Here is a 14675-nt window from a genome sequence, read left to right as displayed (position 1 = left end):
CGGACGGGGAGACGGGCTCGGCGAGGCGTGGCCCTGGGCCGGCCGATGTCGCGAATTTGAGAGAAAATTGCTCTTCCTGAAGGAAACGGTGTGACCCCCGTTCCGTTGGTGGAGAGAGATGCCCTGTGTTATGCTGCAGCTCGGGTTCGGCCCTATCGCCCATTCCTCTTATCACACTCAAATCTCTTGTGGGCTCGGGAACTGCCCCGGCGTCTGTTTTGGAAGAAGAAACTAGTAGGCAGAAATTTGAAATGGGAATTTGGGGTGTGTTTTTCCTCTTTGAGTGCCTTCCGGGGGCCGCCCCCCTTCCCTCAACTCTCCTGAGGAAGGAAGAGACTATAAGGAAGGAAGGTGTATTTTCTGAGTTGCTCGCAAGTTTTGCACAGCGGCCAGCTGTAGGGCAGCCTGGTCCCTGTTATCCTCCTTGGTTCAGTTGCCCCGTTTCTGATTGTTTGGAGATTACTTGTAATTTCATTCACTTTAAGCTCTTAGCGGTTTTTACATTGCTCTATATCCATTTGGTTTGTGTATTACGGGTTACTCATATCTCTTTAAATATTAAAATTTCAGCTTTACTTTGAGATACTGAAGTTTAAAAGAGTTGATTCTTTTGGTTTTTTTTTTTCTTTAAACAATAAACGTTGACATTACATTGCTTCCAGAATAGTGTCAGAAAAGAATTGTTGATTTCATATGTGCTTTTTTCTACCACCAGGAGGTAATTTGTAAATTGTTCTGAGTAGAAATGATAACCACGATAGAATTTGTGGTGTATTTAGAGGAAAGCCTGCCTGATGCCGAGATTTACTGTGGCCGCTATCTGTATAAGTGATTTAGAGATGGCTGCAGATTGACATTGCTCTTTTAAAATACTGTGTAATTAATCCTTAGCGATGTCTAATATGGTTTCCCTTGCACAAATTACACTTAATTTTTAAATTCCTCGTGTTTAGAGTAAAGGAGAATTTATTATTTAGAAGGAGTCTATGAAATGATTATCTTAAAAGTAAACGAACCATTTGCACGCTTAACTTTTGCTAAGTCTTGGTTTGTTTTTGTTTTTTAGAGCAAAAGGGAACAGTCACATACCGTGAAGGACAGCTTTTACATTTAATTAAACGTTTTACCTTAGGCCATTTATCAACCTACTAGTAAGTTAAGATGATTTTTTAAGGCAGCTACTGATACCTTGCAAAGTTAGGATTAGAGAGGTGGCTCTGGTTGTTATCGCAAATCAGGGGCTTCTCATTCTTGCATTTTGGTTCAAGACTTTGTAAATAGAAGATGCATGTATTTATTCAGCAGATGTTTAGGAATGTCTGGAGCAAGAACTTATGCATATTCATTTATTTTCACTTAGGTGCCATGCACTCTTAAAGGATGAGCTGCCCTGTCACATGGTTTAAGGAGCATAGTCTAGAGGGGAAGGTGGCATACCTGTGAAGAACTTAGCAATGATTCAGTTCATCAGCCTTTAAGACTGATGATTTGCTGTGCAAAGGATGGTCACAATTTATGCCCTCTAGTGGTTAATAATAAGCAGTTTTAATGTGTGATAATGAAGGCATCAGAGGCAATACAGCACATTAGTTAATAGACGAGACTCTAGAGCCAGACTGCTTTGTTCTAATCTTTGCATCGTCACTTTGAACAGGCTCTTGTAACTCACTCAGCCTGTCTATGCCTGTTTTATTTGTAAATAGGCATAATAATATTACATTCCTTATAGAGTTATTCAGAGCCTTTCATAAATTAATGCATAAAAAGCACAACAGTACCTGATAAATAGTGACTATTAAATGTTTTTATGAGTAAAGTATACAGGAAGCTTAAAAGGAAGAGCAGAGCAGGAGAAACTGATGTTGAACATTGCACTACAGAATTAATATAGTTAACAGATGCTGCTAATGCTTGCAGTTAACTTTTTAAAGGTTCTCTTCTTATTGTGTTTTAGGATAAAACAGACTTTCAAAGGCACAAGTAGTTTTTTGCATATTTATAATTTTGTTGAAGACTTCGTTAGAATAATTGCTTATTTTTTTCAGTTGTTAGTTTTTATATGTGATACTGTCATGGCCAGGGAAACTTTCTCCTTACCCTTTTAGTTATTCTGGCTGGTCAAATAAGTCAAAGGACATACATTAAGTTAATAATAGAAAATAAAATTTTATTATGTACGCACAAGTAATTCACATACGCATGAAAATTCCGAAGACAGTTTGGCAAAATGAGGTATCCGTAGATGACATTTTGGACAAAGGAGAAAGATGGATCTGAGATTTTCTAAAGCAGTTCACAAGTAGCAGAGAAAGTGGCATACAAATTCTAAGTGGGCCCGGGAGATGGGAAGAAATTACTTTCTAGCCAGGCTCTAGAATCTTGGTTGCCTTTCCTAAAAGCAGAATCTAGACTAAGGCAGAAGAGGGGAGGACCTTTGGTAGAGTCTAGATCTTGAAAGGGGGCGCATTGCCATACCTCGATAAGAGTCTCAGTCAGGTCTTTTGCTTTTATTTGTTTTCAGCTCCTAAGTTCATGTATAGAGTCAGTAGAAAAGTAGGTAGAATAGGGGAAAGTGTTGGTGAAGGACTGACTTCACAGATACCCTGGGAGAAAAAGAAACAAAATCCTGGTATGTAAAAAATGGTGCATTGTATGTACATGTCAGAATCCAGAGTGCTAACCATTACACGATGGAACCGCCACACATTGTATGTACATATCAAAAAGTCATAAAGGTAAGTAAAATAAAATGACTATTAGGTACTGTTAAAATTAAGCTTAAGAAAATAATGCAGTGGGAAAGTGTAAGTTTGTTTTAGTTTAAAAGTGATACTTTCAATCCTGTGTCATGAAACACTTTGAATTTCAAAGTGAAAGCAAGCCAGTGACTGTTTGAATAGGTATCTGAGCAGAGTGACTTTAGGGTTGGGTAAAATCTTTCTGTTCCTTAAATAATAGGAGGCAATGCAAAATGCTGCATATGGTTTAATTTAACTTAGAGATAATTAGAATGGAGCTTGGGTAATACAGCTTATAAATATGTTAACTTTTATGTTAAGCTTTTGGAGCTATAGTATGGAATATGCCACACCGCAGCATTTTTTATATTTAAGTTTTGAGATCCTTTTACACTAAATTGTTTTTGGGGGTTGAGGGCAGTGGTGAAATAGAGTGAAGTAATGATCCAGAGCTACTTAGGTGTAACTGCCTAGACAACAGAAAAGTCTCTGAGCTCTCATACCTATGGAATTTTGACTAAGGAGGTTTAGAGTCTCTGAGCCCTCCAGCTGCTTTTAAAAACTAGTTTTGATAAGCTTCCTTAAGTCCTTGCCACCTGGGGAAGTGAGAATTAAAAAATTGGGGCTGTGTCCAGTACCAGCCAGGGAATCAATCAAAAACCCTAGGAAGGTGCCCTTGAAAGTCATGATATTTAGAAGTGATGTGACGTAGGGATTTGGAAGAGTGAGTCATGAGACTTGGTAGCATGTTTTAGTTGCTACCAACAAGGCTGGACAGGAGAAATCTTTATTTAGAGAGAATATAATTGATATCCTAGAACAGAGTACTTAAAAATGGTTTTAGCGGTACTCACACGTATATAGAATCAGTTAATGATACCTTGGGTGACAATTCCCCATATTGAATTTTTTTAACCCATTTCCTGTTTAGAAAAAAAGTTCAGCTCGCTGTCAGTGTTAATTTTATGTAAACATGGTCTTTGAGGCTGAAGCAAATCTGACTAGTTTTCATTGTGAAAATATATAAAAACTATTCTTGTATTTTTTCTAAACAGAACTCATCTCTAATCCTAATGTTCCAGAAATGTATATATAAATAAGATTCATCAAATGAATCTTCGGCTAACAACTGTTCAAAAATGGTGTTAATGTCATGTATAGGAACGCTATTTGACATTTTCAGCGATCAAGAATTACTATATTTTGTAAATGGAAATACCACTACTAAAAGCAGAATCCTATAAATAGAATGATGTCATTTGTTTCCAAAAACTATTGATATAGTAGAGTGATGCGAAAATAATAATAAAAGTGAGATATTTTATGGCAAACTTTGAGGATAAGGTTAGGACTTTAATCCACAAGTTATGTTGGGGTAAAGGCTGCAGCTGCAAGCACTGCCAGCAAGTATTCTCAGGGTAAATGGGAAATGGGTTAAAAAAGAAAGATGGGGTTGTGTAAAGAACCCAGTGTAATTATACATGTTGGCTACCTGGGTATGTAGGTGCACGAACAACAGAATTCAAAACCCACCTAAAGTGCATAGGTTTTTTTTATTCTTTCTGCCTGTGAAAGATCAATACCCTCGCCACATTTAGTTCATTAGTCTGCCACATTTATTTGATCACTGGTTTATTTTATTGTTTCTGGTCCTTTTATCTCAGTTCCTCTTTTCATCAAAACATTTATATTAATTTATTAAATTATTTTTACTACTCCTACATTTGTTTTATATTTTGGAATTTTGGATTTTTTTCTCTTGATGGCAAACGATTTTTGCCGTCATTACATGATGAAGTGGGCAGTCCCTAAACTTAAACTAGGGTGTTGTTTTGCTTTTAGCTTGGATCTGAAAATAAAACTAATTTAATGTTTTGGGAAGAAGAGTGAGGTGGCATACCTATGGAATTTTGACTAAGGAGGTTTAGAGGCCTGCATTCCCTATAACTTCTTAGAAGGTACTTTTGTACAGAACTTTCAGCTGGCAGATCACCTAAGTTTCTCCTTCTCCAAATCCATCCTTTCACTCTCCTAAGTCTTCTTTGCTCCTTATCTCCCTAGACTTAGAACAGACTTGTTTTTTGGTCTAATGGATATCAATTTGGTTGGTATTTGAGCATTTATACTATAATTCTGAAATATATCCCTATATAGGTTTGAGTTAGGGGAAGGAGCATTGGGCTTTGTAAATCTTTAGACCTGGTTTCAAATTCTGATCATTGACATTTATTCACTGTATATTATTGAGCAGGTTGCTTTTCTCAGCTATTGTCTTTAAATTGTTTCATGGCCTTTTGTATCATTTCCAATTTCTGACTATTACAAATCTGCTATGAGCATTCATGTATAGGTTTTGATGCAGGTGTATACTTTGTTTTTCTCAGGTATTTACCTCGGAATGAAATGGCTGTTTATCCTTTTAAGAAACTGCCAAAGTGTTTTCCAAAATAGTTGTACCATTTTACACACCACCAGCAGTGTGTAAGAGTTCGGGTGCTCCATACCCTTGCCAATATTTGGTATGGGCAGTCTTCATTTCAGCCATTCTATTAAGTGTGTAGTGGTTTTTTCTCTGTAGTTTGAATTTGCATTTCCTTAATGACTAATACTCATCTTTTCATGTGTTCATTTACCATCTATATATCTTCTTTGGTTAAGTGTCCAGATCTTTTGCCCATTTTTTATTGAGTTATTTGTTTTCCTCTTATTTTGAGAGTTCTTCGTAGATTCCAGATACAAATCTTTTCTCAGATATGTGATTTGCAAATATTATTTTGTCTGTGACTTGTCTTTTCATTGTCTTAATGTATTTTGAAGAGCAGAAGTTTTGAATTTTGATGTTCAACTTATTTTTCATGGATGCCCTTTATCAGATTGAGAAAGTTTTCTGAATTTACTGAGAGCTTTTTTGAAATTAGGAACAGATGTCGTATTTTGTCAAACACTTTTTCTGTATCTATTATTTTTTTCAGTCTTTTATTATGATGAATTACATTTTTTTAAGTAAATATTGTTTGTTTTTTTAGTGAGAATTTCAGATATACCTAAAAGCTAATGAGCCACTATATACCCACCACTTAGCTTCACCTTCTTTTATCTCCTTCTAACACCTGAACTTGTTGGGGAGCCAGGGGGCTTAGCCAGAGGCCAGAGTACTTTAAAGACATACCAGGTGTCATTTTATTTTAACTATAAATATTTCACAAGGGGTATATTTGAAATATGATGTTCCAGTCCATGAACAGGACATCTAAGGTTATGGTTAGGTATGGTAATTATGAAAGTTTAAATGATTAAATTCTTAAACATTTGCTTTGTTGGTTCTACTATGATAAGCAGATTTGTATAATTACTAAAACCACTTTCATGTTAATCATATTGATCACCAGATTAAGAGAAGCAACATCTTTATTATTTTTATCTTGCTAAAGCACATTTCACCCTTTTAGGTCAGCCTTAATGATAACAAAGGAATATTGGTTAACAAAAGTTGAATTTTATATTTTAAATTGGTTTGCTGTATCATCTAGAGGATCACATAAACTTAAAATTTGAGTTGTGCTATGCCTCTGGTGGGTGAATCAGTGATCCCACAGTTACTAAAATCAAGAGCTAGGAGTAAAAGTGGATAAGAACTGTTCTAGTCAAGATGGCGTAGAGGGTAGAGGCTTTGTACCAAAATTGTGATGAAACCACAGAGCAAACAGCAAACAGAGTCACCTGGGGTCTGGATGGGATCAGAAGCCCTACCACTAGGAAGAAAATTAAGAAATCACTTTGGAACGGTAGGAGGGGGGTAGAGACACGAGGCTCCCTGGTCCCATGTGGGCTGAGTGAGACAGAGGCTATTGCAGGTTCAGATGTTCCTCTTAAAGAGGCTGCGACCCTGACCGTACTTTCACAGTGATGGACTCGCTTGTCCTGAGCTCCAGCACTGGGATGGCTGCTGGGGGAATGGAGCACCAGGGACATGACGAGGGGACACTGAGTTGTAGGGCTTTGGGGCAAGGACTAGAGGGGCTCTTTCTCCAAGGCAGAAGTGCTGGCGGTATGCACTGGTCCTTGGTTAAGCTCTCCCCACTCCCAGCGTGCAGCACAGGCGCTGCCATAGATGAGAGGTCATCAAACTGGATAATAGAAGTTGCTCCTCCCAGAAGATTCCCTGAATCTCCATCCCTCTGAACTTATGGCCCTACCCAAGCAAAATCCAGTGGTGCCCTTGGTATGTCCTGTGCCCCGTGCCCCTCGCTGAGCAGCTTCAAGCCTCACACTAGCCCAGCTTGCCTTGGTTTCTGGTGTGGCCTCTTGAGGGAACTGTAAGCACAACACTGGTGGCAGCCATCTGTGGATTGCTTGCTGACTTTTACCAGGTGGCCCTGTAAGGGCACAGGCTGGAGCTAAACTTGACCTGCAGCTGAACCCCTCTCACAACTGTGCCACCAGGCCCCACAAAGCCACGCTACTAAGACCGAGAGACTTAGGAGCTTTACATGGTATGTAGAAACAAACACAAGGAGACAGCCACAATGGGGAGACGAGGAAGCATGTCCCACATGAAAGAACAGAACAGAGCTCCAGAAAAAGATCTAAACAAAGTGGAGTTAAGCAATATACCAGATGCAGAGTTCAAAACGCTGGTTATAAGGATGCTCAGTGAACTTAGGGGAAGAGTAGATGAACTCAGAGAGAACTTTAACAAAGAGATAAAAAACATAAAAACTGAGATGGAAATTATAATAGGGAACCAGTCAGAAATAAAGAATATAATATCTGAGATGAGCACATTAGAGCAGGGGTCCCTAACCTCTGGGACACAGACTGGTACTGGTTCGTGGCCTGTTGGGAACTGGGCCACACAGCAGGAGGTAAGCAGTGGGTAAGCAAATGAAGCTTCATCTATCTGTATTTGCATCCGCTTCCCAGCACTAGCATCACCACCTCAGCTCCACCTCTGATCATCAGGCATTAGATTCTCATAGGAGCACTGGTCCCTGGTGCCAGAAAGGTTGGGGATGGCTGCATTAGAAGGAATCAACAGAGTGGATGAAGAGGAGAATCAAATCACTGATATAGAGGATGAGGTAGCAGAGGACACCCAATCAAAACAGTATCAAGAAATTCCAAAAAAAATGAAGATAATTTAAGGAGACTATTGGACATCAAGTGTAACATCACTCTCATCATAGGGGTACCAGGAGGAGAAGAGAGAGAGCAAGGAAATAGGTTTGGAGAAATAGGTTTTCAGAAAACTTCTTTAACCTGGTAAAGGAAATAGTCATACGACCTCAAATGCTTAGAGAGTCTCAAACAAGATGAACCCACAGAGGCACACACCAGGACACATAATAACTGAAATGCCAAAGGTTAAATACAAAGAATCTTAAAAGCAGCAAGAGAAAAGTATTTAGTTACCTACAAGGAAGCTTCCATAAGACCGGCATCTGATTTCTCAAAAGAAATTTTGCAAGACAGAAGGGCTTGGCACAAAATATTCAAAATGATGAAAACCCCAGCAAAGCTATCATTCAGAGTCAAAGGACAGATAAAGAGCTTCCCAGACAAAAAGCTAAACAAGTTCATCACCACCAAGCCAGCATTACAGGAAATGTTGGAGAGACTTCTTCAAGATGAAGAAAAAAAGTATCAAAAGTCTAAATAAAGAATGGCAATAACTACATATCTATCAACAAGTTCTTCAAATGCAAAAGAATTAAGTGCTCCAATCAAAAGATAGGGTAGCCGAATGGTGGATAAGAAAACAAGACTCTTACATATGCTTCCTAAAAGATAATCACTTCAGATTAAAAGGCACGCACAGACTAAAAGTAAGGGGATGGAAAAAGAGACTGCATGATGGACCGAGAAGGTATCGTGCTGAGTGGAGTAGGTCAAGTAAAGAACAAATGCCATATGATTTCACTTACATATGGAATCTAAAGAACAAACTCATAGATGCAGAGAACATTTTGAGGGTCACCAAATAGGGGGATTGAGAGGTCGGTGAAAAAGGGGGAAGGGATTAAGAAATACAAATGAGTAGTTACAAAATAGTCACAGAAATAGAAAGTATAGCATAAGGAATATAGCCGACAATATTGTAATAAATATGTGTGAGAGCAGAGGGATACTAGATTTATTGGGGTAAGCACTTTGTTTTATAGATCTCTTACCACCTGAAATTAATATTATATTGTATCCCAACTATAATTGAAAAATAAAAAGTTTTATTAAAAAAAAATAGTGTAATCTGATGTGTCTTGATCCTGTCACTAGGAATGACCTGAAGTGGACATTCCAAAATCTTACTGCTGCTTTTATATTTAAACATATACTGCTTTGGATTTATTATCAAAGGCAGATTTGATATAAATTATTTGTACATTTAGATCTGTCAACTTAGTTTTTTTGTAGAAATAACTTCAAGATTTCAAATAAATTCAAGACTTCATTTATTAGTGGTGGTTAGTAATTCGGACTTGGATTAGCTCAAATTTTATATTTGGAATACTTATAGAAAAAAGGATTACTAGACTAAGGAGAATGTTTACTTGCTGAAAGGAACAAAAAAACACATCTATGATGTATAGAAGATCCACACCTGCAAGTGCTTTGATATGCTACATATTTCTCTGGCTGTCAAATACTGTTTAGAAAGCATGATCTTGGTAACTAATTTGAAAGCAAATAAACACCACTGTCTTATTTATTTACCTGTGTTCTTTAGGGAAATGTTTTCTGAAATATTCGTAGAATGAATTTTAGCAAATTATTCTTGCTTAAACTCAGTTATGAGACTAAACATGCTATAAAACAATTTTATACTTAATAAAGATTGTTTCTAAAGATTTAGTAAACTTTTAGTATTTATATTTGAAGGAAAGATTTCTGATAAAATTCTGTTATCACAGAGTACAAATTGAAATTTGATATATACATTGCTTGACACCATAAAGTTCTTGAAATTTGTTATTTATCTTTTTCTATCTTTTTTTTTTTTTTTTTTTTTTTATCACTAGACCAGGGGTTGGAAAATCTCTGTAAAGGGCCAGATAGTAAATATTTTAGATTTTGTGGGTTGTAACCACACCTAAAATATCTCTGTTGTAACTACTCAGATTTGCCATTGTAGGGTGAAAGCAGCCATAGACATAAATGAACGTAGATGTTTTCCAATAAAATTTTATTTACAAAAACAGACATGGGCCAGTTTGACCTGCTGGCCATAATTTGCTGACCCAGCACTATACTGTAAGTCCAAGATGTATAACATCTTTGTTCTTTATCCATAGTGGCGTGCCTAGCACATGGTAGACTTTCACTACATACTTGCTGAGATGAATCTTGATTTTTCTGGCCAAGCTAAATAAGGCCATAAACTTAACTTGCAGTGAAATAATAAAATAATTTATTTTAAAATTAAACTTGTTACTTGAAAAACTTTCAGACCTACACAGAGTTGCACAGGTATTATAGTTAATTCCCAAAACTCACCTACATTCAGCCATTGTTAGCATTTTGCCAGTTTGCTCTATTTTTCTCTATATAATTTTTAATATATACATATACAATGTATACATTATTTTTTAATAACTATTTTTCATTTATAGTTGGCATATAATACTATATTAGTTTCAGGTGTACAACAGAGTTGTTAGACATCTATATAACTCACAAAGTGGTCACCCCAATAAATTTATTGCCCCTCTGACACTGTACATAGTTATTACAATATTATTGGCTATTTTCCTTATCCTATACTTTCTGTCTCCATGACTGTTTTGTAACTACCCATTTATACTTCTTAATCTCTTCCCCTTTTTTCACCAACCTCCCCAACCCGCTTCCCATCTGGTAATCCTCAAAATGTTCTCTCTATGAGTTTGTTTGTTTTGTTTATTTTGTTCTTTAGTTTCCACGTATATGTGCAATCGTGTGGCATTTGTCATCCTCTGACTTACTCCACTCAACACACTACCTTCTAGGTCCATCATGCCATATCTTTTTCCATCCACTTTTTTTAGTCTGTGTGTGTCTTTTAATCTGAAGTGAGTCTCTTACAGGCAGCGTATGTAAGGGTCTTGTTTTCTTATCCATTCAGCCACTCTGTCTTTTGATTGGAGCACTTAATTCTTTTTTATTTGAAGAACTTGTTGATAGATATGTAGTTATTGCTATTCTTTATTTAGACTTTTGATACATGTTTTTTTCTTCATCTTGAAGAAGTCTCCAACATTTCCTGTAATGCTGGCTTGGGGGTAATGAACTTGTTTAGCTTTTTCTTGTCTGGGAAGCTCTTTATCTGTCCTTTGACTCTGAATGGTAGCTACGCTGAGTAGTGCAATCTTGATCGTAGGTCCTGGGTTTTAATCACTTTGAATATTTTGTGCCAAGCCCTTCTGTCTTGCATAGTTTCTTTTGAGAAATCAACTGCTGGTCTTATGAGAACTCCATTGTAGGTAATGAAATGCTTTCCTCTTGGTGCTTTTAAGATTCTCTCTTTGTATTTAACCTTTGTCATTTTTGTATTTTTAATTATGATGTATCCTGGTGTGTGCCTCTTTGGGTTCATCTTGTTTGGGACTCTGAACTTCCAGGGGTTGTATGTCTATTTCCCCTGAGGTTGTGTGACTATTTTCCTTACCAGGTTAGGGAACTTTTCTGTCATAATTTCTTCAAATAGGTTTTCAATTCCTTGCTCTCACTCTTCTCCTTTTCATATCCCTATGATGTGAATGTCGTTATGCTTGACGTCCCAGAGACTTCTTAAACTATCTTCATTTTGGGGGCGATTTTTTTTCTTGTTACTGTTCTGATTGGGTGTCCTCTGCAGCCCCATTCTCCATGTCACTGATTTGATCCTCCATTTCATCCACTCTGTTTGTTCCCTCTGATGTACTTTTCATCTCAGATATTGTATTTTCTTTTCTGACTGGCTATTATGTTGTCCATCTCCATTTTTGTATTTTTTATCTGGTAAAGTTCTCACTGAGTTCATTTACTCTTCCCCTAAGTTCCTTGAGCATCCTTATAATCCATGTTTTGAACTCTGCATCTGATATATTGCTTGTCTCCATTTTGGTGAATTCTTTTCTGGAGCTTTGTTTTGTCCTTTGATGTGGGACATGCTTCTTTGTCACCCCATTTTGGCTGCCTCCCTGTGTCTGTTTCTGTGTACTAGGCAGGGCTCCTAAGTCTCCTGGTCTTATTAGCAGAGTGACTTTAAGTAGTAGGTGTGCTGTGGTGCCCCTTGGCACAGACCTAGGAGAGGTCCAGCTGCAGGCCAAGTTCAGCTGCAGTCTGTGCACCTCCAGGGCCACCTGGTAAGAGTCACCAAGCCATCTACATATGGCTGCCACCCATTCTGGGCTTATAGTCACCTCGAGGGGTCAAGTCAGAAACGGAGGCTGGCTGCCACTGGTGCAGGGCTTGGGGCTGCTCAGCAAGAGGTGCAGGGCACGCCGAGGCCAGATGCTGCTGCTCTGGGTTTTGTGAGCCATTGAGAGATTTTATGAAAGTTCGCAGCAGGAGTCAAGACAGCCAATTGTAAGGGGTAAATCACTGGAGGTGGCTTGGATGGGCCCACAGGTTGAGAGAGGCTGAGTCTGGGAATCCCCTGGACAGAATGACCAGTGTTCCCCAGGTTGATGGCACCTGTGTCTGCAGGCTAGGAGTGGGGAGGGCTCTACAAAGGAACCTATGTCTGGGAGCAAGCCGCCCCTCCAGCCCTTACCCTGAAGCACAACGACTGAGCACCTCCCCGTATGTCCCTGGCGCCCCTGGAACAGCTGCCCCAGCGCTGGAGCTCAGAGCGAGTTCGTCCGAGTAAGGCCGGGCGTGGGCCCTTTGAGAGGAAGGTCTCCACTTCCCTCAGCCCTCTGTCTCACTCAGCTACAATGTCCATTGGTTTTCACAGCCAGAGATTGTAGGGACTTCTCTTCCCAGCACTGGAACCCTGGGCTAGGGAGCCCAGTATGTGACCGGGACCCGTCACTCCTCAGGTGGAGGAGGTGGCTCCGCAGTCAAGATAGCCCTCCCCATTCTTGATTGCCACACGCAGTTGTGGGACGAGTCATTTCGCATCTCTGCCCCTCCTACCATTTTGAGGTGACCTGTTATTTGAGGTGACCTGGTTGTAGGGCTTCTGTTCAGCCAAACCTCAGGTGAATCTGTGTACTGGTTGCTCTGAAGTTTTGTTATAATTTTGTGTTGTTGCTAGAGGGGGCGTGCACTGCCTCTACCTTCTACGCCTGTGGTCCCCAATTTTTTTGGCACCAGGGACCAGCTTCATGGAAGACAGTTTTTCCACAGATGGGGTGGGGGGATGATTTTGGGATGATTCAAGTGCATTAAATTTACTATACTTTTTATTTCTATTATTACATTGTACTACACAATGAAATAATTATACAACTCACCACAATGCAGAATCAGTGAGAGCCCTGAGCTTGTTTTCACTGCAACTAGATGGTCCCATCTGGGGGTGATGGAAGACAGTGACACCCGAAGTATGTTGCTTGTGTCCTGTCTACTCTGTAATCTCATTTTGGTGGCTGTCACTGCATAAAACCCTGCTTCACAGAGATAGGATGTTGGGAATGGGAGCAGACTTTTAAGTGCTTTTGTGGCAATCTCAGGATATTCTGCTTTGATTCTAATCCAGAACGTATAGAGATTCGAAGTTGTCTCAAACACGCTTTTAAGTCCACTGTCATTTGCCATGTCAAGCATTTGATCCCCGTCTAGCACGGACAAAGTCGATTCACCTGACTTATTCACAAATGGGTCACGGATCCGTTTCTCTCCAGTTCAGGGGTCTTTTGTGGATGGGAAAAAATGCTCAAACTCTTCTGAAAGCTGAAATAGGTGATCATGCACCAGCTGAGAGAAAGAAGGCCCTGGCTCAGTCTCTTTCAAAATTTCTGCTAAGCATGTTTGAAACATCAAAAATACCAGTGTTTACTCATTGCCCCCATTATTCCAGTCTGGCTTTGAATGAGGCCACTTCATCTACCACCTTGAACACAGTTGTCATCCTCCCCTAAAGTGGCAGATTGAGTTGATTAAGTAGGTTGAATATGACACACAAGTAAGCGAGTTTTGCGAGCCATTCTGTATCACCGAAATGTACTGCCAACGGTGACTGTTTTTCTAAAAGAAATCTCAGGAGCAGCTCTCATAACTCAAAAACTCTGGCCAGTGATCTTCCTTTAGAAAGCCATCTACTTCTGTGTGTAAGAGACGTGTGTGCTCTGCGTCCATCTCCTCACAGAGCTGCACGAACAGACGTGAGTTAAGGGCATATACTTTACTGTGGTTGATAATTTTAATCACATCCTGCAAAACGTTGTTAAGTTCAGGTGACATTTTTCGGCTAGTCAGCACTTCTCTATGGATGACACAATACGTAGACTTACATTCCAAAGCGACCTCTTCCACCCAGTTAGTGAAACCAGAAAGCCATCCAGTCACGGCAGCCACTCTGTCCATGCATATACTGACTCAAAATGACCAATTCAGTTTTCCTGATTTGTAATCATTCAAAGACTTGAATAGTTCTGCAGCTGTGGTGTTGGTTGGCAACAAAAGTGCACATGACATATCCTCATGCACATCCTTCTGAAAAATAGATCACACAGAAACAAGCATTGTTGCCTTGTTGTCAACATCGGTAGACTCATCAACCTGGATTGTGTACCATGGTGACTCATTAATCCTCTAACAATTGTGCCTCAGTATTCTCTGCTATTTCATCAATTTGTCTAGTTTTGTTGCTGGCCAAAAGAGGAACATGTGCCACCTTACGAACTGCAGTCACTCTTTAAAGTTCATGACAAATGTCCTTAGCAGTGGGCATGATCAACTCTTCACCAATAGTGAAGGGCTTCTTAGCTTTAGCAATGCAGTTAGCCACTAAGGATGATGTTCGCAGTGCAGACA

The 14675-nt window shown here is 39.2% G+C and overlaps 1 protein-coding gene across 2 annotated transcripts in view; it reads left to right on the top strand.

The window, feature by feature from the left end:
• PPP4R1 (protein phosphatase 4 regulatory subunit 1) overlaps positions 1-14675 on the top strand; it is a 64455-nt gene that overhangs the window by 123 nt on the left and 49657 nt on the right. The window lies entirely within an intron of this gene.

This window comes from Pteropus alecto, unplaced genomic scaffold, assembly GCF_000325575.1.
Source record: "Pteropus alecto unplaced genomic scaffold, ASM32557v1 scaffold146, whole genome shotgun sequence".
In the NCBI taxonomy this organism is placed as follows: Eukaryota; Metazoa; Chordata; class Mammalia; order Chiroptera; family Pteropodidae; genus Pteropus; species Pteropus alecto.
The sequence above is the reverse complement of the archived record's forward strand: the minus strand, read 5'-3'. Positions and strand labels throughout refer to the sequence as shown.